Genomic DNA, 17444 nt, shown 5'->3' on the forward strand with positions numbered 1-17444 from the left:
TCGCACATGCAGTGCCCACTCAACAGCCTAAGTTTCGCACCTGCGAGCAGAATACCTGTATATGCGGTGTCACTTCTGCGAGCAAGGCAGCGCACCTGCGAGGGTGCCCGCTTCTTCGCCAAAATTCTTCACTTCTGCGATCATATGCAGGTGCGGGAAATTCTTCGCACCTGCGATCATTGCCTAGTCCTGCCCCATTCCGCTTCTGCGAGCCACAACTCGCTTGTGTGAGTCCGCATCTGCTGTCAGTCCCTCCGCAGGTGTGATGACACCAGAAGCTGGAAACTTTAGAATTTGCCTATCCAAAAATTGATCCAATTTCTATCTGAATCACACTAGGGGTACTTGGGACCCCATCTGAATATACCAACAAGTCCCGTAGCATAACTCGGACCTACTCGGTGTTTCAAATGATATTAAACAACATCAAAATTATGAATTATAACTCGAATCGCACTTATGAGTTTTCAAACTTTTCAATTTACAAAACTCGTGCCGGAACATATTAAATGAATCCAGAATGACTTCAAATTTGGCACACAAGTCATAAATGATATATTGGAGTTGTTCCAATTTTCGGAATCGAATTCGACCCCAATATCAATAAAGTCAACTCCTGGTCAAACTTTCCAAAAATCATCCATTTTCCAACTTTCGCCAATTTACACCGAAACGACCTACGAACCTCCAAATCAATATCCGATTGCGCTCCTAAGTCAAAAATAATCATACGGAGCTATTGAATCCATAAATTTCAACTTAGGGACTATGTCCTTTCAGGGACATCCGATAAAAAAATTTAGGGACTATGTGTCCCATTTCACTCCGAAATCAAAATCAAACACCCCCGAAAGTTACAATACCACGATATAGCATAGAGGAAGCATAGTTTACGGGATCGGGGTTAAAATACTCATAACGGCCGGCCGGACATTACAGCGACATATAACTCGCAATTGTAAATGCAGACATATAAGTCGCTATTATAAAATGCGACATATAACTCACTGTTGTAAAATACAAACATAACTATCAAATGCTTTATAAATAAATGCAACTTCAATCTCATATTTACTTCGTATCATTTGTATGATTTTCGTATTTTATAGTTCTCCGATGCATAAAATTCAATATATATGAAAATAGGATATATAGCTTAAATGATTGTGACTTGTGAAATGAAAAAACAAAAAGATTAATGTATTTAAACAACACTTGCTAAAAAAATAATCACACACGCCTAGGTTAAAGTTCTTAGCTCTATAGAACTTGATGATGATCATTGATAATTAGGCAAATACAAATGACAGAACCATGAATATATGGAGTTTTTACTTCTCTTTGAACAAAAAATATTGCTTTCAATTAGTTAAAAATACATTTGTCCGGTGAATATGGCTTTTTGATGGTTCCACTACTAGAAATCCGGAAATTAGCGACCAAAATTGGAAGGTCCGCAAAAGCGACCAAAGTTGGTTGGTAAAGGATAGAAAAATATTTTATATTTATTTTAAATAAATTACCGACCAAAGTTGGTCGGCAAAGTGGTCAACAAGTTGACTGAGATGGTCAGACTTGTTTAGTCAAAGAAAATTTCACATTACCGATCAACTTTGGTCAGTAATATGGGACCCAGTTAATTTTTTTTAATAGTTATGTTATTATTTAAAATTATAACGACCCGACTGGTCGTTTTGAGCAATAGTGCCCGGTTCGGCAGTTTGAGGTCTCGAACACCTTCATATTATGTATATCGACTTGCGTGCATGGTTGGATTCCGTTTTCGGATGAATCAGAGGGAAATTGGAAGAAGAAAGCTAGTTTTGGAAGTTTAAATGGTGAGAATTTGACCGGAATTGGACTTTTGAGTAAGCGGCCCCGGAATGGGTTGTGGGTGGTCTCAATAGCTTTGTATGGTGATTTTGGACTTAGGCGCGCGTTCGGATTTAGAGTTGGAGGCCCGTAGGGTAATTTGAGGCGTTTCGGCGAATGTTGGAAAAGTTGAAGTTTGGAAAATGTAGAAGTTTGACCCATAGTTGACTTTTGTGATATCGGGGTCAGAATGCGATTTTGAGAGCTAGAATAGTTCCGTTATGTCATTTTGGACTTGTCTGCAAAGTTTGGCGTCATTCGGTGTTGGTTTGATAGGGTTGGGATGCTCGGTTGTGATTCTAGAAGTTTTTGAAGTTTAAGTTTGATTTTCATGCGTTTTGGTGTCCAATTCTTAGTTTTAGAAGTTATTTTGATGATTTGAGCACCCGAGCTAGTTCGTGTTGTATTTTTCGACTTGTGTGCATATTTGATTTGGAGCCCTGAGGAATCGGGTGAATTTCGGATTGGTTCGGACTGATTTTTTTTCTTAACTTCAGACTGCTGGTTTCTGGTGTCTATTGCCCTCTTTCGCGATCGCGTAGCTCTAGTCGCGATCGCGTAGGGTTCTGTTGGTCTGCCCCTTTTTCCTTCATTGCATTCGCATAGTGCCTCTCGCGATCGTGAAGGTCTGATTTCTTTTTCTTCGCGTTCACATCTGTTCCCTCGCGTTCGCGAAGTAGAAATTAGGAGCTGGGAGCGGTTTGCTATTTCCTCTTTGCGTTCGCTATAACACGGTTTACTGTAACACGACAATTTTAGAGTATCGGTTTGTCGTCTTTGAGGTAAGTATCTTTCCTAACCTTGTGTGGGGGACTCCCCATTAGGATTTGAGTCTTCTATGCTAATTGTTGCACGTGCATGCGAGGTGACGAGTGTGTGCTCGGACTTATTTGTGATAAATTTGCTTGAGGTTTCTTAGGTCCTTATGTTCATTATGTGGAAAGTATCCTGTTATGACTGAGTTTAATAATTGCTTAAATTACCTCTATATGCTTCATATGATGTTGTAACGTTTCTCTAATTCTTACGTGTTATATTGACCCTTAATTACCTTAATTGAAGTGATTGACTTCCTTATTATTTTGGATACTTCTTGATTGTGAGTTCTTCTATGACTTCGTGCAAATATGTTACTTGTCCAATTGTTGTGGTTACCGGTGTATTTATCACGTGCTCATTATGTCTTGTTGTTTTGTTGAGGTTATCTTGCTTCTTGGTTTTTCCATGACCCTTATGATATACTTGTTGATTCCCTTGCCGGGATGTTGTTGTTTATGATATTGTTTTCCTTGTCGGAATATTATTGTTACTATGGTTGATTCCCTTGCCGGGATCTTATTATTTCTATTCTTGATTCCCTTGCCGGGATGTTGTTGTTTCTACTGTTTGGGTGAGGAAAGAGTGATAAAGCACGAAGGGTGATGCCGTGCACTTTACATTATTCATATGGTGAGGAAGAGTGATAAAGCTCGAAGGGTGATGCCATGCATATTTTCATTATTTATATGGCGAGGAAGAGTGATAAAGCACGAAGGTTGATGTCGTGCACATTTACATTATTCATATGGTGAGGAAGAGTGATAAAGCACGAAGGGTGATGTCGTGCACATTTACATTATTCATATGGTGAGGAAGAGTGATAAAGCACGCACATTTACATTATTCATATGATGAGGAAGAGTGATAAAGCACGAAGGGTGATGCCGTGCATATTTCTATTATTCATATGGTGAGGAAGAGTGATAAAGCACGTAGGGTGATGCCGTGCACATTTCTATTATTGATTGCATGGTGAGGATTGAGAGTAAATTCACGAAGGGTGATACCGTACACTTTCTGTTTGCTATGTTTATTTGTTGTTATCGGTTCTAGTGTTCTAGTTGTTTAGGTTCCTTTACTGCTGTGATTCTTTGTGTTGGAACCCCCATAGCATGATTCCCCTTCCCGTTCATTTCTGCTCAGTTTTTAATATTTGTTATTCAGTTAGTATATTGTTTAACTACACAGAGTTTATATTAGTTTCTCAATTATATTCCCTTAAATCGTCTGAGGTTGTATTTTACTTAAAAAGGAATTTCTACTAAGTTTTAAGTTATTAATTCCTATGTTAAAGGTAATAATTCATTCGATGTTGTATTTTAATTGAAATGGGTACTTTCTTTACTCAAATAATTTCAAAATAAACAACTTCATCTTTTTTTGTATTTATATCATCTTTTCTCGCTAATTTTCCTAATTAGTTTAGAAATTGTAATTTACTTTATATTATGTAACTGAGACTTCTTGAATACCTTGAGTGCATTTGTACGGACATTATGTATTGTATAGCATGTGAATTTTGTTGTTAAAAGTGAGATGGAAAATATGTGGCCACAAGGTGCCGTGTGTGCGAAAGGTTCGGAAGTTAAGTTTATGATATGAGAAATTGAGGATTGAGATGGTCGGGATTGTGTATTAGATATGATGTGATTGATTGAGTTGGCATTGCCTTGTTTATTTGAATACATTCTTACTTGTCTCTATCCCTATTATGTCAGTGTTGATTACTTTGTTATCGTTCGTTACTACCCGTGTTCTCCCTTTATTGTCCATACTGTTTGTATTTTGATTTCTCTCTGCTGTTGATATTACCTTGTTATCTTTATCTTGATATTTTATTATCATATTCTGTTCATTTCATTTGACCTGTAGGTGTCTTGATTGTTCCTCGTCACTACCCCACTGAGGTTAGTCTTGATACTTACTAGGACCGCCGTGGTGTGCTCATACTACACTTCTGTACATTTTTATGTACAGATCCAGGTATTGATCGATAGTAGCTGTATGGGTCGTCGCGGTGGAGACTTACAGTAACCTGCTGCTACGTTCGTAGGCGTCGGAGTCACCTTCGTTTGTATTTACGTTCCATTGATTCCTTCTCGTTTTGGAACAGTGTTATAATTATTTTGTATAACTACTCTTAGAAAGGCTTATGACTTGTACCACTTGTTTTGGAAATTGTGCTTTATTTAGAGTTATTTAATTTGAAGTTAGTAAATGTCAATGTTACTTTAGTTAATGTTAGACTTACCTAGTTTAGAGACTAGGTGCCATCACGACTCCTTCGAAGGGATTTTGGGTTGTGACTGTGATGACCCAAAAGATCATCACTTGTGTTGCAAGTAAATTATGTGTTCTGAGGCCTTAAAACCTCTCTTTGTCTCACCTTGATTTGCGTGCATAGTCCGGGCACGTTTTCGGAAAGCTTTTATGTGAAAACTAAGTAAAATATAGAAATTGGCTTTTAAAATTGAATAAAGGTGACTTTGGTCAACATTCTTGGTAAACGGACCCGGACCCATGATCCGACGATGTCATAGGGTCCGTAATAAAATTTGGGACTTGGGCATATGCCCGGAATCGAATTCCGAGGTCCCAAGCTCGAGAAATGAATTTTTAAAGAAAATTATTTTTTGGAAAATATAAGAGTTTTTGGAAATGAAAAGATGTTTGAAATTGATTATATCGGGCCCGTATTTTGGTTCCGTAGCCCGGTACAAGTTTGAAATAATAATTAAGTTGAATATGTGAAGTTTAATAATAATCGAAGTTCGTTTGATATAAATCGGACCTTTATTTGAGAAATTGAAAATTTTGATGTTCTTGAGTGATTTCATGATTTTGGGGTTTAATTCATAGTTATTGATGTTATTTTGATGATTTGATCGTACGAGCAAGTCCGTATGATATTATTAGACTTGTGTGCATATTTGGTTTGGAGCCTCGAGGGCTCGGGTGAGTTTTGGATAGGCCACAGAGAGAAATTAGACTTAGGAAAACTGCTGTTGTATTGCAGGTCAGCAAGCTTCGCAATTGCGAAGCCTGGCTCGCAAATGCGAGCTCGCATTTGCGAAGAAACATCGCAATTGCGATGATGGGCTAGGGCAGGGAACCTTCTCATTCGCGAGGCTTATATCGCAAATGCGACCTTCACATTCGAGGGGCTTTCATCTATTGCAACCCCGATGACCAGGTTAACCTAGAAGGGGGCCCAGTTTAGGTTGTCGGACAAATGTAAGGCGAGATTTCAGAAGCTCAAGATAGCTTTGACTACAACACCGGTGTTGGTTTTGCCCACAGGTTCAGGGCCATATACAGTTTATTGTGACGCATCTCGTATTAGACTTGGTGTGGTGTTGATACAGGATGGCAAGGTCATTGCTTATGTTTCGTGACAATTGAAGATTCATGAGAGAATTATCCAGTTCATGACTTGGAGTTAGCAGCCATTGTTCACGCATTAAATATTTGGAGGCATTATTTGTATGGCATGTCATGTGAGGTGTTCACAGATCACAAGAGTCTACAGTATTTGTTCAAGCAGAAGGAGCTAAATTTGAGGCATAGAAGGTGGTTGGATCTGTTGAAAGACTATGATATCACCATCTTATATCATCCGGGAAAGGCCAATGTGGTGGCCGATGCCTTGAGTAGAAAGTCAGCCAGTATGGGCACTCTTACATATATTCCGGTCGGTGAGAGACCGCTTGCTTTGGATGTTCAGGATTTGGCCAATCAGTTCGTGAGATTGGATGTTTCTGAACCTAGCCGTGTGTTAGCTTACACAGTCGCTCGTTCTTCATTATTTGAGCGTATCTGAGATCGGCAATATGATGATCCTTATTTGCTTGTCCTTAGAGACACGATGCGACACGGAGGTGCCAAGCATGTTACGGTTAGAGTTGATGGAGTTTTAAGGATGCAGGGTTGTATTTGTGTGCCTAATGTGGATGGACTTCGAGAGCTGATTTTAGAGGAAGCCCATAGTTCCCGGTACTCTATTCATCCAGGCGCCGCTAAGATGTATCAGGATTTGTGGCAGCATTATTGGTGGAGGAGGATGAAAAAGGATATTGTTGCATATGTGGCTCGGTGTTTGAATTGTCAGCAAGTAAAGTACGAGCATCAAAGACCTAGTGGTTTGTTCCAGAAGATTGAGATTGAGTGGAAGTGGGAGCGTATCACTATGGACTTCGTTTTTGGACTCCCACGGACTCAGAGGAAGTTCGATACAATGTAGGTTATTGTTGATAGGCTGACCAAGTCAGCACATTTCATTCCCGTGGTAGTTTCCTATTCTTCTGAGAGATTAGCTGAGATCTATGTCCGGGAGATTGTTCGTCTTCATGGTGTACCTATGTCTATTATTTTGGACCGAGGTATGCAGTTCACCTCACATTTCTGGAGGGCAGTTCAGTGTGAGTTGGGCACACGTGTCGAGTTGAGCATAACATTTCATCCTCACACGGACGGGCAGTCCGAGCGTACTATTCAGATTTTGGAGGATATGCTCCGAGCTTGTGTCATTGACTTTGGAGGATCGTGGGATCAGTTCTTGCCTTTAGCAGAGTTTGCCTACAACAACAGCTACTAGTCGAGCATCCGGATAGCTCCTTATGAGACTTTATATGGTAGGCGGTGTCGGTCACTGGTTGGATGGTTTGAGCCGAGAGAGGCTCGGTTGTTTGGTATGGATCTAGTAAAGGATGCCTTGGACAAGGTCAGGATCGTTCAGGATAGGCTTCGTACAGCTCAGTCCAGGCAAAAGAGTTCTGCCGACAGTAAGGTTCGTGATGTTCCATTCATGGTCGGCGAGCGGGTGTTGCTTCGGGTGTCGCCTATGAAGGGCGTGATGAGATTTGGAAAGAAGGCCAAGCTAAGCCCTCAATTCATTGGCCTGTTTGAGATTCTTGATCGAGTGCGAGAGGTGGCTTACAGACTTGCGTTGCCACCGAGTTTATTAGCCGTACATCCAGTGTTTCATGTGTCCATGTTTCGGAAGTATCACGGCGACCCATCCCACGTGCTATATTTCATCACTGTCTAGTTGGACAAGGACTTGTCCTATGATGAGCCGGTAGCTATTCTAGACCGACAGGTTTGTCAGTTGAGATCGAAGAGTTTCCCTTATGTTCGTGTTCAGTGGAGAGGTCAGCCTATTGAGGTAGCGACCTAGGAGTCCGAGTCCGATATGCAGAGTCAATATCCCCATCTTTTCTTCGACTCAGGTACTTCTTTTCTATGTCCGTTCGAGGACGAACGTTTGTTTTAGAGATGGAGAATGTGATGACCCAAAAGGTCATTGTAGATATGTGATTTTTGACTCTCCCCAAGATTTTATACATTTTTAGCGTTAATATTTAGTTTAGGTTTAATATCGCTATGTTAAATAGTTTTGACTCTTTTACTTTATTTTATCACAAAATAAAAATTACAAAAATATTTTCTTTTATTTAGCTAATTAACATTTTATCTAGTTACTTTTAATTTATTTACTTTACATAAAATTCAAAAATACAAAAATAGTTCCACTTTGTTTTTAGGAATATTATTTTAATTTTTTGCAATAATTTTAATCTAATTCCATTTTTATTTTTTAATATGATATATGAAAATACAAAAAAAAATAGGTTTGTTTTAACGATTAGTCTTATCTTTATAATTATTTCTACTTAAGTAGGATTAATTGGTAAATGAGGTCGTATTTTTAGTCATGTTCACGGAGAAAGAATAAAATTTGGGCTCAAACAACCTATTTTAAGCCTAATTTTCGGACCTAGCCCACAATTCCTAGGCCCATACCTCTATCCTAAAAAGCCCTACTAATCAACCTAGAGCCTAGACTTTAGATGAGCCGTTTTTTATAATACACGACACCCCCCCCCCCCAAACCTCATCTTCTTCATCACAAAAACCCTAAGTACCTAGAAACCAGTCGTTACCCCTAGGACTAGACCCCCCAGCGTTCTTCTTCTTCAACCTTTGAACACCCGTAAACAAACCAGTGGCTGCTTCTTCATCTCTAACCAACAGACCCCGAGCCCTAGAGCACACACTCGACGTCGCTCCCCTCACTAAACCAACAGACCCCCTAACAACGAATACCCTCTTCATCACCTAGACCATCTGACGACTCCTCTACTCTAATGTCGGCGATGATCTTCAGTCCAAAACGAAAGAGATAGAGTTTTGAAAACAGTAAAAAACAAAAAAAGAAATTGAAAACAGTAAAGAGTCCAAAATTTCTTTTAGCATCCTTTTCCGGTGAGGAGTTTTGTTTCAGTGTTCAGGATCCGGTTCTGCGTATACATGCTCGTAAGAATTTCTGCTTAATTGATCTATTTGTTTTTTTTTCACACTTTAATTATCAGTTTTATGATATCTAATTGCTACAACATTTATCAGTCTCAAATGTGTTCCTTTGCAAATTCGTTGATTTCGTTGCTAAAGTATTTGCTTCTTGCAATATCAAACCAGTTGTGTATATTTCAGAATGCTTTGTATCTTTAACTCTTCACGGCAATGTTTCTGCTTGCCGTAGTGGAATCTCTTGTTCATTATTAATTCTAAACTTCAACCAAGATCTAACTAAGATATAGAATTAGGGTATAGAAAAGATTATCTTTTGTCTCTTATGCCAGAAATGAGGAATCATTAATATAGTACTGCATTGTTGTAGACGATTAAGAGAATTAGTCGTTGTCTACTTTATGATTATTAATGTGAGATTAATAAATCATAGTGATTGTATACACATTTGCGTGACATAATTATGATCCTAAAAACAAATTGGAGTATGTGTTCGCGACTTCGACTAAACTTTCTTAATAATAATAATAAAGCGTTACTAATTGTGGACACGTTCGCGTGACATGATTTTTGACATGCCAAACAAATGGGTACACGACGCGTGACCTGTTTTAAGACAATTTAGTTATTAAAAGAGGCAAATGCAAATAGGTTCTAAAAATGAGTAATTAGACAATTCGATTAAGCCAAGTATGATCAAAGCGACCGTGCTAAAACCACGGAACCCGGGAATGCCTAACACCTTCTCCCGGGTTAACATAATTCCTTACCCGGATTTTTGTGTTCGCAGACCGTAAATAGAGTCAAACTTCCTCGATTCGGGATTTTAAACTGGTGACTTGGGATACCATAAATTATCCCAAGTGGCGACTCTGAATTTAATATAAATAATCACGTTTCGATTGTCATTTAAATTGGAAAAAATTCCCTTATACCCCTTTAATGTGTAGTAAAAAGGAGGTATGACAACTTTGGTAATTTTGCTGGGGACAAGAACCCAGAACTTCTGGTTCAGGGTTCAAGAATTCGAGCTTGTTAATATGATTTTTACTTGGCTGTATTTATTGTTGATATTGTTGTATTTTGTGGACCTAATTTGTTAGTTGCTGTTTATTTACCATTTCGATATTGTTTGAATTGTATTAAAATGCCTTATTACGCCTCCCTTCTGAGTCTGCTAAAAATATGGTGCACACGTTCGCGTGGCCCATTTTTTCTGTTAGAAGTTATACCAAATAGAACGAGGCTGGTCCAGCAACAAGGTCGGGTAGACTTTCGTGCTCCTAGTACGTTGCCCCCTCTTCGGCTCGAGTTGTCTGCTCGGGTAAGCCAGGTCAAGAACAAAACCCCAGGTTTAAACTTAGAATAACATAACCTCATGTTGGATACTAGTAGGAACGTTTATTTGCATCACATGCATTTGACTTAGGAGACTCAACACAGGGGTTGAGTCCGTCTACGACAAGTGTATCCAAAAATAAAAGACCATGCTGATGCATCCTATGTGCTACATGTTGCAATCTTCAAGGGTAAAAGGGTCATTTACCGGACCAATGATGGTTAAAGTTAAATAAGAAATAAAAGAGGGTGAAGTGTGAAAATAAAGAACGTAGGATCCAATTATAATTTTCTTTCACACTTTTTCAAGAAAAGACCAAAAAAATGAAAATGAAATAATCCAAAAAGATTTTGCATTTTCCCCATCATTTTTTCAAAAAAATCAAAAAGGGAAAAGAAAATCCAAAAATATTTTACATGTTTTATCATTTTTTAAAAAAGACAAAAATATATTTTCTCTAAATTAATTATTTTTTTAATTCTCGCCTGTATCCAATTTGCCCGAACTACGCGAACCTGATTCTCGTCTCTCGGGGCGGGATATGTAGGCGACCCACATAGGGTACGATCTTCCTAGTGAGTCTTAGGTTCTTGGCTTCGAGGGTCGTAGCCAATTCTTGCATTTCTAGCCATTTTTTGCCATATCGGCCATTTTGCAAAATATGGCTATATTCGCAAAAGTGGTTTGCTTAATTGTTTGGAGAGTCTTGAATCCACAATTAGGTGTCTCTTTACTTTAAGGTCCATCCTTGTCGAATTTGCATGTCTAGCCGCTTTTGGCCACATCGGCCATTGTTGCAAAATGGGGTTATTTTCGTAAAAGTGGTTCAGTGACCCATGTCTTAGAGTTCTAAGTCCACAACAAGATGTTCACTCTGTTTAAGGTCCATTGTGTTGGATTTGTATGTTTAGCCATCTTTTTGTCCACAAGGGTCATTTCTACAAAATCGATCATTTCGGCAAAGTAATTTCTCCATGTCTTAGAGGTCACCTTTGTTGAGTTTGCACTTCTAGCAACGTTTTGGCCACATAGGCCATTTTGCAAAAATAACTTCAATCATGCCCTGCATGTGTTCGATAGGAAATTTTATTGTCTCACATAGTGTTCTAAATCTTTAACTCTATTTTGTTTTAGTTTTCTCATATAGGTGTGGATCTAGTTACCGGAGTTTGAGCATAACGAACACCCCAGGACCATCCAGTCAGGATCGCTGCATTCAGGAGTTGGCTAAAGGAGATTTTTTTTTGTTTTGAGTTTGTTTTTCTATGTTGTCTTGTACTTTATAGTCATGTTCAACAATAATGTTTCTTTTAGTCGGTGTTAGAGTTTGTCTTAGTATAGTTGAGTTTGTCGGGTATTCCGTTACCGTATTTCTTGTTTTATATTTGAAAACCGAAAAGAGTTGTAAATGAAATATCCAAAAAAGATTTTTATTTTTAGTTTAATTTATCCATTACTTTTCCCTAACTACGCAAAGATCTGATTCATGCAGCGTCATGATACGTAGACAGCCTACATAGGGTTCGATCGAAACATTCTTTTATTAAAAGAAAAGAAAAAAAGGGAAAAAACAAAAATATATGAAAAAAAAGAAAAAAGAGAGGTGAAATTATGGGTTGTGAGAAATGAGAGTAAAGAAAAGAGCGATAATCAGAAAAGAAAAAAAAGGAAGGAAAATGAGCAAGCCAAGAAGTGATAGAAAAGAGAAGATTGAAATGAACAAAATCGGGATTGTGACGACCCGACCGGTCGTCTTAAGAATTAACGCCCCGATACCCTATTAACTTCTTTCCCCGTATTTATTTCTGCTATTTTGATTTGCCGGGATGTTCGGTTTTGGGTTTCAGAGAGTTTTGGGACACTTAGTCCCTAATGAGAGCTTAAGTGTTGGAAAGTTGACCATAGTCGGCACAGTGTGAAGACGACCTCGAAATGGAAATCTGATGGTTCTGTTAGCTCCGTTGGGTGATTTCGGGCTAATTTAGGCTTGAACTACCGAAAGGTCAGATTTTGAAGTTCCTGGTTTGATAGTGAGATTTTGATCCGAGGGTCGGAATGGAATTCCAAAAGTTGGAGTAGCTCCGTAGTGTTGAATGTGACGTGTGTGCAAAATTTCAGGTCATTCGGACGAGGTTTGATAGAACTATTGATCGAAAGCGTATTTTTAGAGTTTTTGGAATTCTTAGGCTTGAATCAGATGAAAAATAGGTGTTTTGATGTTGTTTTCAGCGTTCCGAAGGTTGTAACAAGTTTGAATGATATTTTAGGATTGGTTGCCATGTTTGGTTGCGGTCCCGGGGGCCTCGGGTGTGTTTCGGATGCTCAACGGGTCATTTTTGGACTTAGAGATTTGCAGAAAATGCAGCAGGTCTCCAGTTCTGGTTTTCTTCTTCGCGTTCGCGAGTGGGGTCTCGCATTCGCAAAGAGGAGCTGGGGCTGGTGGAAGCTTAACGCTTCTCGATGATGGACCCGTGTTCGTGAAGCTGTGAGGTTGTATGCCCACGCGTTCGTGAAGAGGGTCCTGCATTCGCGTAGTAGGGTGAAGGCTGCTACTGCGTTCGCGACAGGGGCATCGTGTTCACGATGAAAGAAATCTGGGCCAAGCGAAGTTGAGCTTCGCGAACGCGAGGGTCCTTCCGCGTTCATGAAGAAGGATTTACCTGGGTAGATTATAAAATTTCAAAGTCGAGGGTTTAGCCATTTTTATAAAAACTAGAGTTTGGGAGCTCGGATTTGAGCGAGCTTTTGAGGTATTTTGCAGAGATATCAATTGGGTAACGATTCCTTACTCCCTTTTTCTTGTAACCCATTAATTTAAACATGAATTCATCATTTAATTTCGGATTGGAGATGAAAATTGGGGAAAAGTTGGAAGAAAGTTCTTAGACCTAGAATTCGACTTTTGATTGGAATTTGACCTTAGATTCGGATAATTTTGGTACGCATGAAATTGTGAGAGTGTGAGGATTCTGAAAATATAAATTTTACCTGATTCCGAGACATGGGCCCGAGGGGCATTTTGGTCATTGTACCTAATTTTGCGTATTAGCTTAGAATTTCTTTGTAGAATCAGTTACTTGAAGTGTTATTTATATTATGCAATTGAACTGAATATATTTGGGCCATTTGGAGTCGTGTACTCATGGCAAGAGCGTGGTTTCGGATTGATTATTGAGTCAGTTTGAGGTAAGTGGCTTGTCTAAGGATTTGGTATATTTGGTAATTGAAATGCCTTGTACATGAGGTGACGAGTGCGTACGTGTGATAATTGTTGGAAATCCGGTTTTCATTAAGTAATTACTAGTATATTTCCTTTCCTGTTTTTATTACTTGCACCATTAAGCCTGTTGTTAGCTTAGGAAAGAATGTCTAAGTGACTTAATTGCTTTACTTGCTCAAGCTGCCTTACCTGAATTCTGTGCAGACTAGGCTAGAATTACTTGTTTGCCTTAATATGAAATTTGCCATTTCTGAATATTTTCCTGTTGCTGCTGTGTATTTACATTGTGACTATGGATGTGGGATTCCGATAGCTCCCCCTTGTCTGTTTATTTTGGGACTACGGATGTGGGACTCCGGTAGACCCCCCTGCATAGTTATATGGAACTACGGGAATGCACCCGGTAGATTTCCCCAATACTGGGTATTTACATTTGGGACTACGGAACAAGATTCCAGTAGATCCCCACGCACCATGAGTTGGACTACGGGACGGGATCCCGGGAGATCCATTGGCTATGTATATTTGGGACTACAGGACGGTATCTTGGGAGATCCCCGATTGTTATTTTTATACTGAACCAATCTTTCTGTGTTTACCTTGTTTCTGTAATAGTTTTTGTTGCCCTTTATATCTTGTGATACTTTTATTACTGCACTTATTTATATTGTTCTGTTCTGCACTATTGGACCTTATATTTTACTTAACCTCAGTAGGGCCCTGACCATTCTCGTCACTACCCGACCGAGGTTAGGCTTAACACTTACTGAGTAACATTGTGGTGTACTCATGCCCTTTCTGCACATGTTTTTCATGTGCAGATCCAGGTACCTTGACTCAGACTTACTATCCTTGAGGCGAGGCGACCCTTCGGAGACTTTGAGGTATATCTGCCATGTCCACAAACCGAGGAGTCTCTCTCTATTCTCTCTTGTAGCTACAACCCTTTTGTATTTACTTGTTTTAGACTATTCTAGAGTTAGACCACTATATAATATCCTTAGCTTGTGATTCATGGGTTTCTGGGTCTTGGAAGTATGTATTGGTTTGAGAGTTAAATATTGTGTATGTCGAGCGACACTTTTAAATACTGTTTTATTAATCTAATTCTATTTTAAATCGTTTAATTTCCGAAATTTGGTTTATCTTCTGCAATTTAGGCTTACCTAGTCGTAGAGACTAGGTGTCGTCCCGATGATTCACGGAGTCCGAACCGGGGTTGTGACAGGGATGATGCCAAGTGACCTTGTGACCCTCGAAGTCATTCTAGAACTATTAATTGTTACTAGGTACATTGCACACAATGTGATATTTTTAGCTGTTAAATGCCGTAATGCTAAAAGGATGACCCCATTTTGTTCGTCTTGTTGTCATCATTGAGCAAAAGGGTGGTTGGTTTGTGGTTCATGAACTGGTAACTCTTCCATACAATACAAGGTCAAAGAGCAAGGTAGGCATGGCTAGCAAAGACTTGGACACAAGGGTTATTGATCCGTCTAAGGGAATTGTTGAATCAGAATCTGAGTTGAAAGAAGATGTCTTAAGGTTGAAAGGACAAATGGCCAAAATATACCAAGCCCGGATCAGGGGGCATCCTCCACCTTCATTCCTCACTAACTAAACTGAAAACTCTGCAATATCCCACCACTATCACAAATTTAGTTTCACACTGCTGTTGATATCTCCCCACAACCTTTTTACACTCTACCTGCCAAAAACACCTCATATCCCACTCCTTTGGCAACTCATGCTCTTGTAGCTCCTCCTCTAGCTACTCTTCCTCGATCCTCTAGCGAGACTGTGTTGAAAGTCTTCGATGTCCACCAGTATGCTCCAAAACCAATTTTCAAGGCCTCGGGTCTGTACTCTTACGCTCCTCATTTTGAGCCTCTTGGTAAGTCTGCAAATCCTGCTAAGACAGTGGAGAAAGATGAGCTATCCAGAAAGCTGAAAGTGTCTAAAATGCCAAAGCTTAATTTATATGACATGGAGATCCAATAACCTATCTGAGAGGTTACTGCAGTGAAATGAGAAGTGCTGGCGGGAAAGATGATTTTTTGATGGCGTATTTCAGTGAGATCTTGATTGGGGAATTTTTGGAATGGTATACTCGTCAAGATGTCAATAAGTGGCATGCATGAGATGACATGGCTCAAGATTTTGTTCGACACTTTCAGTATAATCTAGACATTATCCCAGACCGCTCTTCCCTATCTCAGATGGAAAAGAAACTCGAGGGAAGTTTTGGGGAGTTTTGGCTCAGATGGAATGAAAAAGTTGCTCGGGACAGTCCTCTGATTGATAGAAAAAATCTTGTTGAGCCCCGCTAATGACAGGATCTAGTGGCCATTCCTGCTAAATGCTTTCAGCCTCAATACCGATCCCATGAATATCCTCGTACTCCAGATAATCCTCACCAATGCTACTTTCCTCCACAAAATCCCCAAGGTCATACCTCACCTTCCCAGTACTCTATCTATAATGCACCTCCATATGATTCACACCGACGAGACTCGCGATGGCCTACACCATTTCCGCAAATATCTTACCTGCCTCCTCAAACATATCAACCACCTACTCGCAAAAGGTTCCAACCGAGGCCATAGTACAAAATGAAAAGGCCATAGGAAAAAGAAAAGACTTTCACTCCTATTGGTGAATCATATGTCAGTCTATTCCAAAGGCTGAGGCAATTGGACATGTTGAAGCCGATTCAGATAAAATTGTCGAACCCTCTTCCAAAGAATTTTGATTATTCTCAAAGGTGTGCATATTGCTCTAATGCCCCGAGGCACAACATAGAAAAGTGTTGGAATCTGAAAAGAGCAGTCCAAAAGCTTGTTGATGCTGGTAACATTACCGTGCAAAATCCATATGCAACAGATACTAGCCAAAGTCCATTTCCTGTTCATAATGAGACGCATAAGGTGGGCATGGTTTGTGCTGAAAATGAATATGAAAATTCTTTTGAGTTCCTTGGAAGGCCACTTGCTGTAAAGTTTTCAGTGCTATCAGTCTCGGTTCCAGAAGTTGATCTTAAGAACGAGTTGGAAAAAGGGACCCAAAAGCAATTTGCTAAGGTCAATATGATGGAGACTTGTGAAGGTCCTAGTAATGTTGATGGGGAACTCAGTGGCTAAGATGTCGTGCTTGGTAATTGGAAAGACGCTTCATCTCTTGGCTAGCCGGGAAGGAGTCTTGGTGGTTTATTTTGTAGTCATTTCTCTTGTCCGGGTTATTTTCAGGGTTGTAATTCGGATGTTGTCTTGTGACTCAAACTCTTATATCCTTTTATTTTGCGTAGTTTATTTAGTCGTAGTAGCTCGTTTAGTGTTGTCTAGGTTTTTTCCAGGGTTGTAACCCCAACTTATTTTACTTGTTTTGTTGTTCAAACCCTTTCAACATCTGTCTAATGCAATTTCCTGTTTTCTGTTATTTTTAGTCAGTGTTTGTTTAGTTCTCTTTTCCTTTTATAGTTATTTTCATGCTGACTCTAGTGATATGACATTCACGCATAATTCTAGGCCTGGTCTTAAAAGTTAGCCTAATCATGAAGTAATGAAACAATTTTGAAGATGATAGGGACATTTGAGGGAAGTAAGAAAAGGGATTTTGAGATCGCTTAAAGCCCAAATTTTGTGAAACTGGGGCAGATAGTTTGGGAAGTTAATAGGGCGACAAGAATTTGTTACAACAGAGTGCGTCCAAACAACTTGAAGTAAGTAGTTTTGAGTTCAAGTACACCTCAATTTACAAGATAAAGTCAAGGGAGTTTGCTCCAAACAGTCAGAGGGTATCCATCGTGAAGAAGAAATCACCCAATGAGAGTTCTATACTTGACAAGGCACTAAAAAAGTGGAAAGCATATCAGTGATATCAATGTCG

The sequence above is a fragment of the Nicotiana tabacum genome, chromosome 18 (assembly GCF_000715075.1).
Source record: "Nicotiana tabacum cultivar K326 chromosome 18, ASM71507v2, whole genome shotgun sequence".
In the NCBI taxonomy this organism is placed as follows: Eukaryota; Viridiplantae; Streptophyta; class Magnoliopsida; order Solanales; family Solanaceae; genus Nicotiana; species Nicotiana tabacum.